Genomic DNA, 24,233 nt, shown 5'->3' with positions numbered 1-24,233 from the left:
GATGTGCAAACAAGTGCAAACTGCACAAATGCTGTGCTTATGTAGCAAACAACAGCAAACTGATTTAAACAAATTAACCAATGAGCCCTATTTAAGCAACCTTCAATCAGATGAGTTCTAACTACACACTCCTGCCATTAGAGTGCAGTGGAACCCTCGCCAACAAAAGATGACCTGGTTTAGTGCTCAAGTTATACAAACAGAACTAGATTCAGCAGGAGTGAATCTAGTATATGCCACAGCAAACAAAGTACAACAATTTCATGGGAAAAAAACAGTTCAAATAAGCAGTGATATGTTAAAAATGCAGTTCAAAAGTACAATTTAAAGTGAAAAATTCTACTTAATTTTTGCAGAGATCAGCAGATGCCTCAGATTGATCAGATAAATACAGCAGAGCAGTAGCTGATTGCCAAACTCTCTGGAGCTTTGTTAAAACAAGCTCAAACCTGTGCAAATGCGGTGTTTATGCAGCAAAAAAGAGCAAGCTGATTTAAACAAATTAACCAATAAAAAAGCTCAAAACTGAGCCCTCTTCCAGCAATCTTTAATCAAATGAGTTCTAACTGCACACAATTTCACAGCACCTGAAGGCCCTGTTCCTGTATTCTGTCTCCTACAGGCTCTTTTGGGGAGATCTATACCTGGCATACAATGCCTTGTCAGACCCTACTCTGATGGACTTCCTGCATATCTACTAAATAAACAGCACCAGAATTACCCACTCCAAAGACTAAAACCTTGCTTGTGATATAAATGGGACCTGTTGGAGAGACAAGTATGTATCCCAGAGACTACCCTTTCTCTGGAACAGGCTCCCTAATCCAGTTCAAGTGTAACTTGGACAATTGGTTGGAGAACAGGAAGTTCATCCCTGGTTTGGCACCTATGTCTCTAATGCACACAGGCAGCCTGTAAATGGTTCATCTCCCAAGCCCCTGCTTGCAAATGTTTCACCTTCCAAGAACCTGGTCACACTTATCAAGGGTACCAAAACTTGTCCAAATTTGGATGCATGGCTAGGCTTAAAAAGGATCCTGTGGTCATTAGCCTAGTAAACAGCTTTGAACCTATGAACATAATAGAGCATCAAATAAGAGTGGCTCAGAGCATGAGTAAGTAACTTTACCATGCAGTGTATGGATTCTAGTGAGGTAGAAGGAGTTGTAAACACAGATGTAAAATGAAGAGTGAATGTTGCTGGTGTCACAAAACCATGGGCTGTTGATAACATGGACTGGGTTGTGGCAGTGCCAAGGTATAGTCTGTTGAGAAATGATGCTGAGGGGGAGGAGAGCAGTGGAGTAGCAATCTTTCTATGAAAAGTAGCAAATACAAGGTCAGAGAAAAAAAGAAAATGAGCTCATAGAGACAATGGAGAGGTGGTTTGCTAAAACACAGGGTATGAAATGAGGAATTTCAGGTAGTCATCCAATAGAGGCTGTCCAATTCAAAAATCCACAAGTCTCAGCCGTTCGCTTCAACAGTTTATTAAAAAACACCCAGCACAAAAGATATCGGATTAAGCGCTTTCATCTATTATCCAGAGACTTCATCAGAATCAAATACCTGATACTTTAATGTTTTTTTCCTCATGGATTTTCTTCCCTGAGCATTTTTTTGCCAGTGGTTACCAGCCTTAAAGTTGTTTGAGCCACTGTTGAACGATCTGGAATGAGAAGCCTTAGGCCTGGCTCCCAAATGCTCAAAGTTAGGATTATTGTCTAAATTCCATTTTTTGTTATGTTCTTTAGCAGAAAAGCACTAGATTCTTGCCTTTTTCCTTTTTCCTTTTGGTAGAGCCTCTCAGAATGTCTTGGCAGTTTTTCACTGTTTCCAGCTCCTTCTGGAAACAGTAAAAAACTGCCAAGACATTCTGAGAGGCTCTACCAAAAGGAAAAAGACAAGAATATAGTGCTTTTCTGCTAAAGAACATAACAAAAATTGGAATTTAGACATAAAATGTTGGTTTTCTGGCAATTCATTGGCACATCATTGAGGACTGAAGTCAGAAAATAATGACAGGTATTTGAGTTTCTGACTTCATACCCTTCCAAAAATTCATGCTAATGCAAAACCTGTTGTTCTATCAACTTGCTAAGTTTATAATAACAATATTTAAAATGAGTCCCTATTTTTTGGGTCTTTGCCCCCCTCCATGTTATTTATTGTTTTGTCCAGAATTCATGATCTAACAGGTTCAGAGGTATTGATCATTTGCATATATCCCATGCTCCCCACCACCACTATAGGAGGTTTAAGCTATTACACAGTGAAGCCACTAGGTTGGCTCAGTCTTTCTTGAAGTTTTTCTGTTAAAGTAACACATGGTTTTCTTTGCACTTTAAGCAAACTCTGATTTTTAGTATCAACTGGGGTGATTGTTAAGGCAGCCTTGTTCTGAGGCACAGATTAAAAAACTGAAGATTGCCAGAATTACAGGGAGTCTTTCACCAAAGTAAACTCATTATTTTGTGATTTCTGGTCAAAATATTCAGTGTGTTCATCATAGGGCTCCTGCCTTGTGTTGTATACCTCTGCATTTGCATTGTGAGGGTTACTTTTACTGTTACTGTCTGAATCACTTTTCAGCATAGAACTGCAAAATGGCAGTGGCACAAGCCTTAAGAATAACAGCATCTGGGGAACTCGTGAAAAGATGACCAAGTCATGCCCATTAGTTAGGAAAAGTTTGGAATTATTAATTCTGATACTAATTTTACTTGTTAGTTGATTCTGACAATCAACATTATTCCTGAATTTGAGGACAGCAGTCTATTTTACTGAAATAAGCAGCATAATAGGCCTTCCTAGGTGTGTGTGTGGGGGGAGTGCATAGGGCTGTGGAAGATAAAGATGAGGACTGATTTTTTTTGGGGGGGGGTGAAGAATATTTTATTGTTTATGTACTTAGCACCAGTATGTTGCAGAAACTCCATTGTCCCTTCCTTCCTAGCTTACAGTCCCTTTCTTCTTAGGTCAACAGCAGTGGATATTTCCCCTTGTAGTGCTACACAACAGAGAAATGGGTGGATGAAAAAAGAACATTATTTTAATGTCAGATGTGGATACTGGAGCATGAGGTACTTGCTAGTGCCTTAAAGTGATCTAGCCTTGATTCTGAAAAATGAAGACATTAGAAATCGCATTTTAGAGCAATATCTACATTACAGTTGAGGTCTGCTCTGAAGTGTGCAGAAGCTATTTCTTAAAAAAAATCTTGCTGGACTTGGGCACAGCAGAGTCATAGATAGCAGCTCTGTGGCAGTGGACAAATCATGGAGTAATAAATGCTGAAGGTAAATGTAAAACAAAAATAAACGGCATGCAAATCATTGTATTGAATGGAGATGCTGCATGTTATCAGTTGTGCATATGTACAGTATTTAGAAGGTAGAACCAGGAAGTTTCCCTAGGAGACAACAGTAAGATGGTACTGAATTATTGCCTTATCATCATTCAGCTGTGCAGTAACTTAAATAAGATAGGGCAGCCCAGCGATATGCCTCTATATCGTATGATAACAGTAGTGGTCATGTATATGCCTATATAACTTACAGGGGGATAATAAAGCCTTGCTGTGTGGACAGTATATCAAATGACAACAGCCATGGTTGAATGGTCTGTGCTCTATAACTTATTGGAGGACAGCATAGGTAGAACTGGATGTGTATACTGTGTTCTCAAACTTAACTGCAAATAAGCAGATATAGTTGTTCATCCATTATATCATATAGGTTGTGCTAGTGTTGTGTGTGCTGTATCAATTAAGGGGGTAAAAGCGAGCTCTGCACTTGTCATATTCTGTAATGCACACTGCCTGCCACATAATACATAGACTCATTGAGCACACAATATATTAATGAATATGCCTTTTGAATTACACATCTGAAGACTCTGATGTTTTTTCTGCACTTTTTTCTGACCCTTTCCACCCAATTCATCAAACCTCTCCTCATTATTTTGATGAGTTTGTTCTGCATGATTGGCAAAAGCTAAATCGCGGACTATGGCAAGAGTTCTGAAGTGAGCTGCCATCCTCAGGAAGTGCAGATTTTTTGTTTGTCCCACTCCATACATGACCTGTAATGCCATAAGCACAGGTCTATGCCCACTAAAAAGCTGACAGTGCATTTCCCCATTTCTTACAGCCAGAATGAAGCCTATGGTCTCTACTGTCATCTGTGGCACTTCTGAAACCTCTTTCACTTGTAATAGTCAAACCAACAAAATGCCACTCATTCTCACACCCTCCCGAGGACCTCAGGGACCAGATCTGCTAGTTGAATTCCTGCATGTTACCTCTATTGCCAGGGCAGATTATATCTTTGAATATTCCCTAAATTCATTTTTTTCCATACCTGTGAACATTTTCCCTCTCATTTTGGCACCCTTTCTCTCCCTGTGACAATTAAGACCCTATCTGTCTAGGTCCATTCATTCCATGTTTGCTTACATTAAGACATTCAAGGTGAGGAAGGTAAGAACCAAGTATTCTGTCTGTCACATAGGTGATTTTGCATGCCCCTAACACCCTCTTCAGTTGGTTGGCAGGAAGGCTGCACTACTTGATACGCTATTCCTAAATGAGGCTGCATGTTTTCACATACATGGTATATCTGGCTAGACTGCAATGTGCTTCTTCACAGGCTGTCCTCCCCACCTGCTATTTTTTGTGCACAGAGTACATGTCTGATGTACTACCCACAGGGTCACTCCTATAACAGGACTGAGTCCAATCCCCAAACTCCACCTGGGATGAACAAGCCTCTGTCAACTGCCCACTTCCATCTTTCCCTAATAAAGTGCTCTAGTATCCAGATCACTAATCAATTCCAATTTATCAGGGGCATAGTTAGGGTCCCTTTCACCTGTGCTATAAAATATTTAAGTATGTCTTTCTTTACCTTTGTGTAAAGAGTATACAATTTATAGACCTGGCCAGTGTTGTTAGGTAGAAAGATTTACACAGGAAAGTAGTTGTACAGCATGACAAATGACATGTCATACTGATCAGATAAAGAAAGAACATGGTGTTTCTTAGCATTGTTTATGAGATTCTTTTGTTAAATAAAGCAAAAACCAGAAACAGTCAGTTTACTAATACCAAGCTAATACATATTGACTAAGTTTTCTGCAATGAGACTAACAGTAAAAGAATCTGAGGTGGAACTCAAGATAGAGTCAGGATAAAGTTTACCTTTGAGGGAGGGGAAGGTGCATTTTACTATCCTGTATTTAGTTTAGTTGAGTAAGCTATATGCATGTTACAGTCTCTGCACCATATCTGACACAGCCACTTCCAGTTTCCTTGAAATAAATCTATCCCATCCTGTGTTACTTTCTACCACTTTTGAATATTAAATGAATCATGACAGTAACAGAAAATAAACAAATTGCTGATAAGAAATCAGCTACAGCATCTGCTACAAGTAAATCTGATGAATTAATCCTAACTGATGTAGAGCACCAGGTAACTTATTTACATAGGCTGATCTAGGCAGTTAAAAAAATAGCAGGTGTGAGCAATCAGGCTGAATAAACAGACTAGAAGTGCATATTTGCATTCTAGAAAACCAGCAGGAATGAACACGCAACCTGATTGATACCTGCAAATTGTGCTTTTAAAATTGTAGCAATATGTGTTTCAGCTAACTGTATCGACACTTTTGGCCAACTCTTGTTTATGCATTTATTTCTGTCTTCTCATCCAAATAGTACCACTTGGTTTAATACTTGTCTGTCTTGCATGATGTACTGTTAACTGAGTTGATGCAAACAGCCAATACCATTTTTATTCAATCTGGAAAGTTTTTCTAGGCATATACTTTAATGTGGGGCTTCCATACTGGTAATCAAGGACCAGCTGGTTGGGCTGTAACTGTCCAAACACAACTGGTCGAAGTTATATTTTATTGCCGATCAATGGCTAGGTGTTTAGCTTGTGCAGCATTGCTGACAGTAAAACTGTTATGCACTGGTGTAGTTATTTTCTACTTTCACTAACACTCGTACCCTCAAAAGGACCATACTTAGTACCTCATTACACCTCTCTCTCCAATGTGTCTACTATGCATTTGCACAATTTTATACAAACAAAAAATGTTCATTGTTGACCTGTTGAACTATATCAATGTAAAATTGTTACTTAGCTTCTTTTTAATGCAACTTTAACTTTATGCGTGTATCCCAACATATGCAAATCGTTTTGCTATAACTGCTATTATATCAATATTGTTTAAAATTGTACTTGTTTTAAAATGTATTACTGGAGCTTTTCTCCTCGGGTCTCCACTGAAAATGGGCCACAAGCCCAGTTGGACAAACCCGGTTGACAAATGTCAATAAATAAATAAATACTATACATATATATATATATATATATATATATATATATATATATATATGTGTGTGTGTGTGTGTGTGTGTATGTTTGGGAGTGGTAGGAATTGCCACCTCCCCCACCAGCATGATAGTGCAGTAAGGCATGCCATCCAACAAAACTGCGTATTTCATTCTCGGTGGGAAGGTTTTAGAAAATGGATATTCTCAGTCTCCTGTGAATGAGCACAGTTTTTTTTAACCAATCATGCTGCATTCTTCATAGGGAAAGGGTTATGTGTGAACAGAGAAGTTATCCCTGCTGATGAACAAAGAAGGGTCCAGGGTTCAAAACTGAAGATCAGAAACTATGCAATATAAATTTTGCTCTTTCTTGCAAGAAAAGAGTAGGAAGACTTAGGTATTTTTTGTCATCGGAGATTAAAGCATGAAACTGTAAGGGCGTAATGCATGTTTGCATGGAAGCATGGTAAGCATTGCTACAAGAGAGAAATGAGTTAAGACTTGGCTATGCTTGTAAGGGCTCCAGGACCATTAGTCTTGTAACCTCCTATGATCCTATGTAAGTGCGAAACATGCCCACAACATAAGGCAGTGGAACAGTATTCAAATTATCTGAGCTAGCAGATATAAAGAAATTAAAGACAGACTTTTTACAGAGTTATCAAATGGACATTCATTGCAGATTCACTTTGATAATGTATAAGAACAGTCACCCTGGTAGATTAGCTGTCCCGTCCACACTCCATCAGCTCTAAGCATCTTCTCATACTTTACTCCCATACCCTCATCATTAAAGTATGTTATTTTTTTAAAGCAATGCTCAGTAGAAAATATACTTCTCTGTTCACTTTCACTGTTATCTGATTGACTTCCAAATGAGATTTTAATGAGTGCCTATAGCTGTGAAATGGTGAAAATACTGGATGACACCCACTTAGACTTTCTAAAACCTTTCAGTTTCAGGGAAGGCTTGTGAATTAACCAGAAAGTTCAGGCATGGTCCATGAGATAGTAAAGTAACATGACAGGAGACAGAGTGATAGTATCTACTTAGGAGAAAGGTGGACAAACACAAAAGGTTCACGTGGACAAACACTAAGGGTTCACGTATTCACGTAGACAAACAATAAGTGTTCACATGGACTAATCCTACACATTAGTGTTGTCCATAATATACTGAACATGCCTTAGACACACTATTAAGACTTGCATCATCACTGAGAGTCCAAGAAGGTGTGGAAGAAAAAGAATCTTGGATGTGAGTAATCATCATAATTATAAGACTTAGAATTGAAGAATCATCTACAGAGTAATAAATGCAATACTAAAAATGCCACTGCAGGGTTTAGTAATAGCATATACATTCCTTAAAGGAGAGGTCAAAATGGCGACTGACCCATAAGCACAGTGCCAGCACAGCTCCATACAAACGTAAAGCCGTTGACCCAATTAATACCTAAACATGGTTTCTAAAAAGCAAAAATTGAACTTATAACATTACTCATTTACTAAATGTTCTCAACCCTGTGGTAAAAAGGACCCATGGGGAAAGATCGTCTTGGTGGTTGCAGTCATCTGCATGCTCCAGTAAACTCTAAACTGAGTGGGAAGAAAGGAGAAAAGAAGTAGAAGTAAATCAAGTAGAGACACTACAATAAATTTTAAAATGTGAATTTTTATCTGGGATGACTACAATGGCAGCAGGAATCAAATCTCTTTTACTTTGGGGTAGTTACTGAGAACCAGCCTGATAGAAGAGCTCTGTTTTAAATGTAAGTGCTCACACGTACTGTGACTCTCAAATTTCCTAAAGTAAAACAAAATAAAAAGGGAGAAAAGCAAAAAGTGCTGAAACAAAGCAGATTTATTTAAAATTCTCCAAGTGGTGTAATTAAAGCCATAATAAATGTTCCCTACATATGTACATATGTTTCATGAAAGTGCTGGGAACTGGTTAAAAGGAGAGATCTCATTCAATAACTGTGATATCTAAGTCACATATACTGCCTGTTGATAGGGGAAGGAAGTAGCAAGAAGAGACATTTAAAATAAAGTATTAAAAGTGATTTTTGATCTGGGAAGACTACAGTCACACCAAGAATCAAATATTTCTTTTACTTTAGTGTAGTCACTGAGGACCGGCCTGGTAGAAGGGCTCCATTACAACTGAAAGTACACACATGATCTGTGACTTTTGAACTTTAGAAAGTAAAGTAAAATAATAAGGGGAAAAAGTAAAAAGTGATGAAGCAAAGAAGTACAGACATTTAACATTTTTCCAGGTGGTAGAACTAAAGCCATAATAAACACTCCTTACATGTGATACATGAAAGTGCTAGAACTGATTAAAAGGAGGCATCCAACTCAGTACCTGTGATCCTTATGTCACATATCTTGACTGTTGTAAGGAGAAAGAACTAGCAAGAAGGAGAAATTAAAGCATGTTAGATAGGATTAGAAATAAGCCAGTGCTGAATACTAAAAACATCACTAGTGCAAAATATTTCAACAAATAAGACAAAATGGCAAATGAAAGTGAGCACATGGACGCTCAAACAACCAAAGCAAACATGTTGGCACTCTTCCTACCAGAATAAGAAATCGTTTTCAGAAGAGTAAGAACAGGCAATCAACAGGAGGACAAAAAGTCAGTTAATAAAAAGAAAATAGATCAATCCACCATTTTAGAAGAGGTTAAACTATTATTACAGCCTCTTGAAAAAGGTATACAACAATTTTCAGATAAGATTTCAACACTTGATAATATGATAAACCACATTTCTAATAGTCTGGAGGCTACAGAAGCTAAATTTATGGAAAATGAAGTGAACATTGAACAATTTCAAAGGATTTCACCTCTAATGTTAACTCTATCCAAGATATTAATGAAAAATTACTGGATTTGGAAGCCAGAAGCAGACATAATAACATTTTGGGCCATGGGTTGCCTGAGTTATATGAGCAACTGAAGCTAACTGAAACTTTGCATAAAATCTTTGGCCATCTACTAGAAATCAGGTGGAAGCCAAACAGATTAGCAGAGAGAGGGCACGTCGAGCAGTCAGGAAAGCCTCCACTCCAGACAATCCTAGACAAATATATGCCAGATTACTGAACTACCAAGATGTAAGAAAGATCCTCATAGCAGCCAAAACGAAAAAGCTAGTTAACTGGAATGGTAATAAAATTACTTTTGAGTAAGACCTTCCTATACAAATAAAGCAAGACAGGCAGAAGCTTGCTCCAGATTGTGCTTTTCTAATAAACAGGAAAGTTAAATTTCAGATGAAGCCTCTCTCCATGCTAGTTTTTCAACATATGGGAGATAAATACTCAGTTTCTTCACTGAAAGTGGCGAAGCAGATCTTTTACAATATTTTCAACTTTTCCCCTGGCTGAGATATGGTATGATCTACCAAAATGGTTTAGTAAAGTTTATTTTTACCTGCTGCAGGGTCATGATGGTTTCATAGTGCTTGGAAACTGTGATTACTATGTGGTATGATCCTGGCATGAAAGGTCAGAAGCTCCATATATTTACTGGAAATCTTGCTTCTGTGAATTATATAATTTTGGTTCAAGAAGGTTTTATAATATGACTTGACTTTCCCAGCTATGGATTTAAGACAGTATATATTTTTTCTGTTTTATCTTTTGACTGATGTGTTGCATTATACGGCTGTATATTACTACTGCAATTGTTCTGAAAGTTAAATACTGGCTTTGCCATTACATTTTTTACTCAGCCTAAAGTGTTGCAAGGCAATATTTTCCCTTTTCCTCTCTTAATCAGGTTAAATCAGTTGTAATAATATAGTTAAAGCTAAAAAACAGTCTTATTGTAAGAAAAATGTTTAAACTAAACTGGGCATACAATGACTGCTCACCCTATGTGTACTTTGTAGTAATCTTCTTACTTATCACTCACAGTTTATCTCTTCAAAGGAGAGTGAATAACTGTGTTTATGATGTTCTGGGACAGCTATGTGTTACTTGCCTTGTATTATTATGTATATTTTTATTCTAAACATCATTTGAAACAAGTTGAAATGCAAAGGTCATATATCAACCTTATGTTATCGGTACTTCTACCTACTTAATCCTTTACACATTGTTAAATTAACATCTTCCTGGTGTTATGGGGTCATGGTAAGCATGGCCGGCCTTAGGCATAGGCCAACTAGGCGGCCGCCTAGGGTGCCGGTGTAGCAGGGGCACTTTTCCAGTATTTATTTGGTGTAGGTAGACCAGGATGGGGGCACCAGATAATGTGTTGGGGGCGTCGTGGAGCTGGTTTGCCTAGGGCACCAGTTGACCTAGGGCCGCTCCTGATGGTAAGGCATGGAGATTTCTCAGGAAGATTTAAGAGCAGGTAAGGCATGGAAATTTTTTGTGAAGATTTAAGTGCAGACTGCCATTTTTATCAAGATCAGTTGTAAAGTTGTGGTGCTTAACCCTTGAATTTTATACAGTCTCCATTCCTATAAGGTGTTCTATTAGTGGAGAAAAATGTGAGATATGGACTCCTGGAATGTTAAAGGTATTCAGACAGAAAAAAGGAAACTATTCCTTCACCTAACATTTAAAGTGAAAGCTAAAATTGTTTTTGTCCAAGAAACTCGTATGACATCTATGCAATGGTCTCAGGTGAGGGGGATGGAATGGATTAGAACAATCATTGAGTTAGGCAATAGGTCAAATAGTACTGGTGTTGCAATTCTTATCAAAGAATCCTTTAAGGAAATAATATTGAAGCAAGATTCAGATAATGAGGGAAGATGGTGTTATGTGGTTATTAAAAACACATTTCTTGATAAACCAGTTGTATTACTAAATATAGTTGAACCTTGCTCTAAACAGCACAAATTTTTCATGATAATACATAAAATACTATCTGCCTTTCCAAATCATTACTACATTATTGGTGGGGATTGAAATGCTGTTATTGATCCCATTAATGACAGAACAAGTAGAAGCAAATTATATAATTTCTATGCATTTGATGCAGTATCAGAACTTATAACAGAGTATTGTCTTTTTGATCCTTGTACTTTTCAAGGCAATAAAACTACCCTGCCAAAACACACTTACTATTCCTGTTGTTACAAGACATGGGCTAGACTAGATTTCTTCTTAATATCTGGAATATTTTTATCCACTAACGTTAAGTTTAAAGCAGAACCCAGGTTCTTCTCTGATCACTCCAGAATTTCTCTTAATATAAATGGGTCTAATACCAATAAATTAGGGACTAATAACTATAGCTGGACCATAAATCCTAACCTGCTACAGAAAGATGCCATTAAGACAGAAATTACTTTGATATTTAAACATTTCCTGAATGATTTTTCTTATTGTCGGATTCCTCCTGACATTCAATGGGCAGCCATCAAAACTCAAATTAGAGCTCTGTTTATAAGTAAAAGCTCTTTCTATAAAAATTTTAATAAATCTAAAGAGAATTTAATAAAAAACAAGATTTACAAAATAGAACAAAAACTACATAATCAATATAATTCTGAGATATCAGAGCATTTAACCGAACTACAGAAAGAACTCTACTTACTTTTCACATCACAACAAACACTGTATAAGCAAAACCTTTGGCTAAATATTCAGAATCAGCCTAAGCGCCTTCCAAAGTTCTTGCAAAGATTATAAATGTCAATAAAACTTCCCTTTTAATAATTGAAATCTCATACAGGATAAATCTTATAACACTAATGGAGAGATTATACAATCATTTTACACACCTATATTCCCAAATACACGGGGAATGTAAACTCACCTATGAACTTTAGGAAAATATCATTTTTTCAACACCTTACCTTACCTTTCCAAAAATTTATCAGGATCAATGGAATAGTCTTATTACTCTGATTACACAACAAGAAATTCTACAAACAATCAGCAATCTTAAAGGGGTAAATCACCTGGCCCAGATGGTATTACAGCTGAATTCTATAAAACTTTCTGTCCAATAATTTTAAATATTCTACTACACATATTTAACTACATTAAGGATAATGGCATCAAAGATTTATATTTAAATAATTCTAAAATAATAATTATACCCAAAGGCAAATCTGATACTAAGAATCCTTCAAATTATAGACCAATCTCCATTATAAATATAGATATAAAAATTTTCACAGCTTTATTAGTGGACTGTCTGATGAATATACTACCTAAAATAGTCTCATCCTACCAATCTGGTTTTATTCAAAATCAACAAACATATGTTCATACACTTGCAGTGGTCACTTTAATTACACTACCCAAGCAACATTACAATCAAAATTTTGTATTAACTTTAGATGATGCAAAGCATTTGACCAATTTAATCTTGATTTCCTTTTCTTTGTTATGCTAAAGTTCAATATTCCAAAATATTTCATTGATTGGATCAAAATTCTATACAATAATGCACATACGACATTATATATGTAAACAGGATTTCTTCCTCGCCAATAAAAATTATCAATGGAACAAGCCAGTGTTGTCCATTATGTCTGTACTTATTCATTATCTATAGAAAACCATTTTTTCTTTTAATACTACAAAAAGCATTTCACCATATCCCCAAAATTTACAATACCCAGGTACTGGTAACAGCTTTTTCTGATGATCTAAATTTTTATTTTCTTTGCCTAATACTGACTTACCTAAAATACTGCAATCTATTGAAGTTTTCTCTAGATTATCCAATTATAAAGTAAATATGGATTAATCTAATCTTCTACTTTTACTTTAAACCCTAGATATAATTTGATTAGGTACTTTCCCGATACAGAAATTAAACAAAGTTATTCATTTAAATATTTGGGCATAAACTTCTGCCATGATCCTATTCTGTTTTACCAAGAGAACCAAAGAAAAGTTTGGAACACTATAGAGCAGAATATCCTTAGATGGAACAGACTTAATGTATCATTTTTATCCAGAGTTGCTATTATTAAAATGAGTATTCTTCCCAGATATTATTCCAGTTCAATGCATCAAATATCCAAACCCAAAATAAAATTGTCAAAAACATTACTACTAGTCTATCAAAATTTCTGTGGATCCCAAAGTCTACTAATATTAGCTATCAAAAACTCACACATCCTAAACATATTGGTGGATTAGCATTGCCAGATTTTAAGAACTATTATGATATAATTTAGCTAAGGCAAACTTATAGCAATAGCGGAATTTAACCAACTCCAAGACAAATGGAGCCCACTATGGGTAAATTTGTGGTTTAATTATGTATGTAAATACAACTGTAACCCCAGAGCTTTACCTTTTTTAAATAAAGATAAAATGGAACTCTTAAAACTCAGAAATTTCTAAAGCATTAAATTAATATTTTCCAAGACTCGTTGACTACTCTTCATTTGAAGGAGTCAATACTATTCCAGCTACTACATCTTAATCCTAATTTAAAACTATTTTAATGCCAAATCTAACAAATTACCTCTAATCAAAGATAAAAACATCCTTGATTTCTTCAGATACAAAAAATGTTTGATTGATGAAATGAAGCCCTTTAGCTCCCTAAAAGGTATTTTATTATATTGAGACAAATTAAAGATCCTGTATATAAATTTATAAAAAAAAGCAAAAATCAATGAACATAATATAAATGTATACAAATTGTTATGGTTGGCCTTCACCTCCAACAAAAAAAAAAATCAAATGTATATAAATTAATTACTTTTATTAAGTATGAAAATACTGGAACAATTTGAACCCCTTGATTTCATACAGTCAAATAATACAATCAGTACAATTGTCATTAAATTTAATACCTTTAAAAATGTGCCTATACCCAACTAATAATATTAAATAATGCCTATATGACTCCATATAGAATAAACAAATTATTCTCCTCTACATCCCCTAACAGTTTAATATGTAACCATCAAAAATCAGATAAGCTACATATTTTTTAGAGTTGTAAATGTTCTTAAAAATTATGGCTAGAGAAAATGGGATGTGAAAAGTCTACTTTATCTTGGGAATTTGCATTACTACATATATCACGTCCTGCTTTAACACAACTTGATCTACACATACTATTTACCCTTTTCTCATTAATTAAACTATATATCACCCAAAACTGGCTTAACAGAATAAAAATGACTTGGGATAAATTTAAGCAAATGGCAGTAATGTATTTGTCAGCACATACATTTTTGTGTGTTTAATTCTAATTAACAGTCTTATTATAAACAATATTGGGAAAAATATACAACTGTATTTTATATTACTTTTTGATTGGAAAAAGTAATATGTAATATGCACTGTGTATATAGTTGATTCTATTGTTACTTTGATTTTATATTTTTGTTTTTCTCTTTCTCCTTGTCTGACTAATTGATATTGTTTACAAACCTATCTGATGATTGGAAAAAGTTATAAAAAATTAAAATAAAGAAAAAAGAAAAAGGATCTAAATGCAATAACACCACCAAACTGTAGTTAAATAATGTACCAAGCATGTCGGAATGCTTATCAAAAGGCAGGAGCAGCTCAGCATATTGAAGTTGATACCAGCGTACAGTCATTGGATCACTGGTAAGGTTGTACTTGGGATATTGTGTCCAAAACAGAAGATATTCAAGGAAAAGGCAATCCCCCAGACTCACTGTCCTTCCATGTAGGACTAGCTTAGTCCAGCACAGAAGCGGCCGTTTAGGAGCAGGACGGCAGAGTGCCATGCATATCAATGAAGGCATGCTGCCTGAGCTCCTAAATGGACACGGAGCATGTACGAGTGAAGGGGGCATGTCTGAGAGCAGAGTTCTCAGTATATACATGCCCTTGCAATCAAGAACAGCAGTTTACAACTAAAAATGAGTGAGACTGCTCATAGGTGTTCGCATACCCCCAGCAACATCCGCCCAAGTTTATAAGAGCAATAGTTAAAATAAGAAATATAAACAAGCTTATTTTTTTTTATAAAACAGACAAAATTTAACCATAGGTGCACGAGTTTACCCATTGCTTAGCTACTTTTATTGCAGCTTAAAAGGCACAAGAGGATAAAAATCAAGATATATGCAAATGAAGCGATACTGCAATGGTGTAGTGGGCAGAGCATTCACCGTAAGACCAGTTATTCCTGGTTCAAGTCCCACTCCAGTACATTTCATTTTCCATGTCAAATCACCAATATTATTTGCTGCATAACCTACTAAATAACATATATTTGTGAAATGGAGTACTGCATTAAATGCAAATGTGAGGTGTCATTGTCATAATGTTGTAAAGTCCACAGATAATCACAAGTGCCCCATGCAGTATATGTACACAGGAATCAGGGATACAAATGGAAGGTAAAATGTGTAATGAATGAAAAATCCATACAGTTTCCAAATCCACCACCTTCCCAAGAACCATTTGACATTACTGTCTAAATTAATGCGGTGGTAAGCAGGAGTAAGCACTAGTAAGCAAGAGTAAGCATATTTAAGCAGTAGTAAGCATATAGAAGCAGTAGTAAGCGAGTTTAAGCCCATTTGGGTGGGTGTAAGCAATGCGCACACAGGTTAAGCAATATTGAAGCTAACTCTCTGTAAGCTTATTTAACCGAAGGTTAGCATTGCTTACCTTCGCACAAACCCACGCAAACCCGCTTACACTTGCTTAAAAGTGCCTTAATCACTCTGTATGCATCAACTGCTGTTCTGGCCAGAAACAGCCTTTGCAGGTCTTGAACCCAGGACTCCGTGCACTACAGTCACAGTAGTTAACCACTAAGGCATGGCAGCAGTACATAAGATTGAGATATCACCAAACAGATCCTCACTAAAGGAAAAGCAAACTGAACATGTGAAAGGAATCTATATACAGTTTTATGTTGTATAACCTACTATATAACATAAATATGTGAACTGGAGTACTGCATTAACCCCAGATGTGAGATGTCATTGTAATAAAGTATTGAAATCCCCTAATAAACACACGGGCCCCGTACAGTGTACGTACACATGAATCATGGATACCAAACACATATATAACATGTAATGAATAATAAATCAATGCCAAAAAGCAAATATGATGAAAATTAAAAATGAAGCAATGCTAAGCATTGCACAGCCCAGCTTAGTAGGTGTAAGCAATGTGTAGGCCAGCTAAATCAGTTTGCCCATTGGTATACCCTTTAAGCAATGCCAGCCTTAAGTAAGCAGGTTTGCCCATAGCTTAGCATTTTCAAAACTGTCCAATCATGGCAAAGTGTGGGAAACCAGCCCTATTTAAATCCAACAGGCAGGAATACATCTCATAACCGGTTGCAGCTTCCTCCTGTCGGCACTATATCTGGTATGGAAGAGGGTGTGCACTTTTGGTCACAGCGCTGGGGCATCCAGGAGTCCAGAGTCATGGCAGAACTCCTTGTGAATGACCATGACTAGAGACTGCTGCAGGACAAGTACCAGGTTCCCAATACAAAGTGGATGCCTGGGACTGTCTTGCCCATGACCTCACCTGTATCACTGGCATACCCCAAACTGGTGAGCAGATCAGGCATCACTATGCTGACCTGAAGTGGAGAAAGGGGGATCTATTGGATCAGTGGATCCAAGAGGCTAGGAGGACAGAGGATGTCCCAGCTGTGTGTAAATATCAGTCCACTACCTGTTTAATAATTGCCAGCTCATGTATATTATGGATAGGTATGGCTAAATATTCCTCTTATGTCTTTCACAGTGGCAGATGAGCGGGCTGTGAACCAGGAAGCCCATGCCTGTAGACTGCAGCTGTTGCGACACGTGGCAGGTTAGTAATACTCTTGCATCTACTGTGATAGGAAATAAATCTAAAAATAGTAGTAAGTTAATTGCCTGTATAAAACCTATATTGTTTAAGGCATGGCCTGCATACACCAGAGAATATGGCAGGAAGAGTCTCATATAGGTTGTATGCAAATAAAAGGGTAAGAGCCTGGCAATAAAGGTCTAAATCCTGGACTGCTTGTGTTTACTCTGGTATCATATGGCAATGTAGTGTTGCATTCTCTTAATAGTAGTGTTGTATTAAGCACTGTTACCCACACTGTGCTACATAAATAAAATGTGTAGGAATGTCTGCATATGACTGTTGTAATCCCAAGAGGTCATATAGTAAAACTGAGAGACTTAGGTAGAAAACAGTGAAAAGACAAACAACAAAATCCAAATAGCACACTCAACTGAGATGTGAACTGCTGAATTTTTAGCACACACAGCCATGGTTCAAATCCTGGGAGTGGTAGTAGACTGTATGCAGAAAGATACCCCACAACTGTACAGATATGTCCAGAATGTCCAGTAAATTGGCCCATATCTGCTGCCTGCTCCCTGTTCCCCTGGCAAATCAGTGGAATGATCCCAGATGTTTAGACAGCAAACAAGAAATACAACTGATTGTCAGACATCTATAGGAACAAACTTGTCACTCTAGCAACTCCCCAAAATGTTATGAGAGTAATAAGCCAAGTATGTCCCATCTACACTCCTATGTTGTCAAGCTGTGACCAGAGTGTGTACAGTAACAGAGTGAGACGTATGTGCATAATACTAATGTGGAATCTGGTAATTTGTGTGGCAACATTCAGGTAGTGCTAACAAACTTTGCTCCTACAGATCTGTCAGATACGAACACTGTGCCTAGAAATAAAAGATTGATATCCTGTACTGGTACTGTTTACTCTGGTATTGTATAGGTTCATAGGTTCATAGGTTCATAGGTAGGCACTTGGCTATTGGCTCTGGGGCCTATACAAGCCCAGCCAAAAAGGTACCCTGGCTTTTGCCATCCAAGAAAATTATTTTCCTGTGCCACTGTCAAGCAGAGCCACAGAAGTGATCCCCAGGGTGAATTTCCTATTTCCCATCCAGTCATCAAGATTTTTCTTGAAGATTGCTAATGAGGAGCTTTGTTTGATATAGATAGGTAGTTTATTCCAGAGTATGAGAAGTCTCTGGGACAGGAATCTCTCCCTCCGGAATGTTCTGTTTATTGTGGTAACAAGGTTTAGGTCCCTAGAGTGTGTAGCTTGGAGGGATTGGGATTTCTTTAAGTGGAGCATATCCAACAGCTCTGGGTTTGACATAGCTTTGTATGTTAGGCAGAGATCACCTCTGAGTAGGCGATATGCGATGGAGTAAAGCTGGAGTTTTTTGAGATGGTCTGCATAGGGCATCTGTTTGAGGCTGGTAATCCTCTTTGTGAGATATTTCTGTGGCCTTTCCAGTTGTTGTAGATGTCTTGTGAGGTACGTACCAAAAGGGGCATTATACTCTTTAATGGGTCTAATGAGTGATGAGTAGAGGGGAACAATGACCTCTTTTTTTCTGGATGAGAAACCTTTTGTGATGAGGTGTGCCACGTAGAAGGATTTCCTGACTATTGTGGCGATGTGATTATCAAAGGAGAGACTACTGTCCACCTGTGTCCCAAGGTCTCTTATCACACTTTCAGTGTTAAGTATACTACCGCCTATGTTGTAGTTCATGGGAACAGAGTTTTTACCAAAGGGGATCACAATGCACTTTTTGGCATTGAGCTTGAGGTCATGGCTTTGACACCAGGCATCTGTCTCAGTGAGGCCCTTTTGTAGGATGCCCACATCGTTAGGAGTTTCGATTATGGCTCCTAGTTTGCAGTTATCTGCGAACTTCATTAGCCAAAGACCTTCTGTGTTAGCCTGTACTTCAGAGAAGTAGATATCAAACAGGAGAGTACCCAGGACTGAATCCTGTGGTACTCCACTTGTCACTAGTGTGAAGTCAGATTTGGAGTCTGCTACTTTCACAGTGTGGGTTCTATCAGTGAGCCAGTTGGCAACCCATCTTGTGACATAGGGATTTATACCTAGCTTAGTGAGTTTATCTATAATTCCAGAGTGGGGGATGGTGTCGAAAGCCTTGGCAAGATCTAGATAGGCTGTGTGAACCACCTTACCCTCGTCTACGGCTTTGGTGACTGCTTCAAAGAAGTCTATAAGGTTTAGGAGACATGATCTGTTCAGAGTTTGGAGATTACCAATGTCTTTGTTTAAAAGTTCCATGATGATACGTTCCATGACCTTGCAGACCAGGCTCATCAGGCTAATGGGACGGTAGTTCCCGGGAACCGTAGTGGCTCCCCCCTTGTAGAGTGGGATAACTGTCACTGTGCGCCATTCAGCAGGCACAAAGCTTGAGGTGAGGCTATGATTGAACATGGTAATTGGGTGGGGTGCCAGTTCTTTCTGTAGTTCATGTAGAATGCAGCCTGGGATGTTGTCTGGTCCCATGGATGCTGTGTTCTAGGCTTTGGAGAGTGTGGTTTTTACCTGTCCAGCTGTGATTACAGGAACTTTGCATTCTTCTGGTATAGAGATGGGCTCTTTAGGGGGTGAGAGGGGGGTAAAGTTAGCACTGCACCTATCTGCCAGGATGTTGGCAACATCAGTTGGATCTGTATATTTAGTGCCATTGTGCTGTAACTCAGAGCAGATCTGAGTGTTGCCATTGAGATTCTTGGCAGAATGCTTTGTGGTTGTCTTTAGAATCAGTGGCAATTTTGTTTTAGTAACTAGCTTTGGAGGATTTTATCAGGGATCGCAGCTTCTTACTGAGGCTGACCAGGGAGCTCCTCCACTCATGGGATTTTACTCTCTTTTGCAACAGTTTCTTCCTTCTGTTGTGCAGTTTGTTTATGGCAGGGGACCACCAGATTGGCTTTCTTTTTTTGGAAGATAGTGTCTTGGTTCTGTTTGGGATAGCATGATCCATGCACCTGTGTAAGTGCTTATAAAGTGCAATTGTGTAGGATTCAGTAGTCGTAACTGTATTGTCCATCTGCATGGGTGTCATGAAGTTCACCACTTCTGTCTTAAGAAGCATGAAGTTGGCTTTGCAGAAATGTTTTACCATGGTGTCCTTAATGGGGGGAAGGGGGGGGCAGGATGTGGATATCTAGGGCAATTAGCTTATGGTCGGATCAGACCAATGATGCATTGACTTCAGGTGAACAAGACCTCATGTTGGTAATGACTAGATCTAGGATATTGTTGTCCCTGGTGGAGGTGTGAATAAGTTGATGCAGGCATTGGAGGTTATGAATTCCAGAAAGTGTTGAGCGAAGGAGTTGGTACATGATTAGTTCTCCCAGTTAATGGTGGGGTAGTTGAAATCACCCATTATTAGTGTGTTTAGTTGAACCCTAATATTTTCCAGTATATCAAAAAAAGAGGAGTGGGAATCCTGGGGCATGGTGGGGGATCTGTAGCAAGCTACAATTTGGATTGCAATTTTGCCCAGAGTTAGTTGAACTTGGATAACCTTGGCTGCATTATGATGAACAACTAGCCTGGAGGTGTGGATATCCTTAATGAATATGGACACACCTCCGCCTTTGGTGTTCCTGTCCAGGTTACATGGCCGAAAAGTGTGGTATGAGTTATAGCCTGGTAGTGCAGGGGTGACCTCTAGAGCCTTGAACCAGGTCTCAGTCACTGCACAAATATCAATGTTCTCCATATTAAGGAGTGCCTCGAGTGAGTGCATTTTGAGATTTAGACTTCTAGCATTGAGTAGCATCACCCTCAGTTTTTGCTTGCCTGTTCCTGTTATGGTGGTGAATTTGTCATTTGAACCTTGTCTAAAAAAGGCACTGTAGGGGCAGTAAGAACCTTAGCCAGTATCCGGAATCCCAGAGGTGACAGGTGCAGGCTATCTCTGGCAAAGCATCGTGGTCTGTCAACCATGTCATCCCAGGCAGACAAATACTGGATCCCTTTAGAATGACACCAGAAGCTTAGCCAATTGTTGAAGTCAATCATTTTGTCCTTATACTGCAGCATCCTTCTGGGTGATGGCAGAATGCTACTTAGGGTTAGGATCATACCTACCTGGGCTACAAGATCGTAGAGCTCTTCCATGTCTCTTTTCATGTAGTCAAGGGAGGTACATCTCAGGTCGTTCACACCAACATGGACAATGACAGAGTCATATTTGGGCTTGTTGTGGAGTGACCTGAGTGCGTGGGTTATGTGACAAATCCTGGCACCCGACAGGCAGCTGACAGTAACCTTCTCCTTGTTTAGCCTGGTGAGTAGGACATCAGTGTGCCTGACTATAGAGTCACCTATGACTAGTGTGTTGGGTATGTTGTTTTGCCTTATTGGCTGTGGTTGAGTGGCACACTGAGTCTGCAGGCTATGCGTCATTTGGGTTGTGTTGGGGGGTGACGGTTGCTTGCATTTCTCCTCATCTATTGGTCCTTTACCACCTTAGGGTGGCACTTCCCCCGATGGATGGGGCTCGCCCCCCTGGGAGTGGGCGTGGACAGGACACTGCCACCCATCACCAGGGCCGGGGAGTGGTTCATAGAGAGCTCCTCAGGGAGTTCAGAGATCTGCTACACCAGCTTGAAGGCTGCATGTCACAAGCAGAGGATCAGCCTGGGCCTCCTACTCAACCCTCAGCACAGCCACCTCCAGGGCTGTGAAGGTGCAGTGGTCACTGCACATGGGTGGGGACCTCAGTCCCACTGTTTCCACTAGGGGGCTCATGAGCTTCCTATTTCCAAACACCCCTCCCCATCAAGGTGTTTACTCCCCCCACATGTGTCATATACCACCATTGTATGCATCTTGTCTGTCTTGTCTCTTAAATTACCCAACCTACCTCCCCAAATATACCAACTATGCCTCCCTAACATCCCACTCTCACCTGAAAAAAAGGCATTCTGTTCCCCCAAAAAAAAATTTCGCCACATACATAGCTGTCCATTTTGCACACATGTCCACTGGACACATGTAATCTAGTCTAATTGGTTTCACAACATATTACTGTTGTCCTCACCCCTCTCTCAGGAGTTTGAGTGTCCAAATCTGTCTCCAAATTCAGTGTACATGCACAGCTGTTGCTGTAGAAGAAATGGGCAGCTATGGACCTTCAAACAGTTGCCGAAAAGGGCCCGAACAATCACTAATAAAAAATAAACAGACCCCAGAAGGATCACAATAAAGCTGTCGGACAGTCAATAAAATTTTAAATAATTTATTCCGAGTATTCACTCCACGAATAAAACATAAAGTATTCACTTCACTTTACCACAATGTAACGCTCAATCTATCTAATACATTTTCATTTTAAAACTTCGTCAGATGTGGGCTGGTCTTGCAACAGTCCTTATTTATACAAGTTTAAATTAATGACATCCAATCACCTACTTCATAACAAATGGGAAATAAAATGTAAATAGATGACTTTAAAACTCCATAAAAACAAGGTGTTTTTGTGGTCTACGACCTTTTCAGAACTATGTTCCTTTTAAGATCATGCTAAAACCGTTAATGAATATGATATACCAGTATGTGATTTTTTATAAAATAAAAAATATATAATATATATAAAAAAACATTTCTTAGTTACTTATAAATTCATTAAAACTTTTTTGTTAAACTGGATTGTGGCACCATTTTGTGGTAAAAGAGTAATTTACACACCATTCACATTAAACATCTCTTAAAAAAATTTGTGACAAGTTATACAAACAAATACAAACAAATAAAACCTAATATGTATGTAGTTTGCTGTTTAAAAACTCACTTTACTATGCAAGTCTTCCAATAAAGTTCTAATAAAAATATTAAAACTGTTGAAACAAGTATGAAATGTTAAAAAATGAGCCATCTTATTAAGACCTTATAATTTAACAATACTTAATTTGTGAAGGGGGGGGTTATGGAGATACAATCATTTAGCTATGGACCATACATCTGTAGATATATATGTCTACATATATATGTCTATCCATATATATATATATATATATATATATATATATATATATATATATATATATATATATACATACAGATATATATCTATAGATATAAAAGAGAAGATAAATACATATATGACCACAGGCACCATTAATGGGAGTGAGGGGACCCAATCTAAATACGTCTTGTACGTATTGATATCAACCCCTCCCCAACAACCAAACAGATCTGCCCTGCAATACAATACCAACTGTTGCAAGTCCCATAACCAGGACCCAACACAACATGGGCACAAGACGTTAACAGTAATCCATCTCACCTGTATGATGTCAGGGTGGTATCAATAACATATCATACAGTACAGTCTGGCTACCATAGGGAATGTACAATGTGGAAGCAATAAACATTCCTAAGATACATATATATATATATACACACACACACACACACACACACACACACACACATATATGCAGATACACACAAACACACACATATACATATAAATATATATATATATATATATATATATATATATATATATACACACACACACACACACACACACACACACACACACACACACACACACACACACACACACACACACACACACACACACATATATATAGATATATACGGAACTACACATACACACAGAGATATTTATAGGAAGATACATATTTAGAGGGTGCAGACCATACTGAACAGCCAGTATTACTACAGTTTCCACATTATCAAGTAGACAGTGTATGAGTCACCCATACAAAAGAGAATTCTTGCCTGAAACATATACCCACAGAGAGGTCAAAGGATATAACACCACACACAGGTTTGCATACATGAAAAATGTTATTTGTGTACTATTACAGTTGTATATGCCATGTCATATAGCTGTTTAAACTTTGAAATACATACAAACAGATTAATGCAACTCTCAAACAGATCATTTAATACAGTAATCCGAAAGCATAACATATGTTGCTGTCCAGGCCAAGGCCTTCAAGTAGTGCAACATTAAAGACAGATTGGGCCACAGGATAACAACCAATCAAAAGTAAGTAAGGCAGATGTATAGTCCAGCAGCCTCTAACTACACTCTGTATGCAATCCCTAGGGGGGAAATACTTCAGCTGACTCA

This window comes from Protopterus annectens, chromosome 4.part0 (genome assembly GCF_019279795.1).
Source record: "Protopterus annectens isolate FY-2018-M chromosome 4.part0, PAN1.0, whole genome shotgun sequence".
In the NCBI taxonomy this organism is placed as follows: Eukaryota; Metazoa; Chordata; order Ceratodontiformes; family Protopteridae; genus Protopterus; species Protopterus annectens.
Note: the sequence above shows the minus strand (reverse complement) of the source record.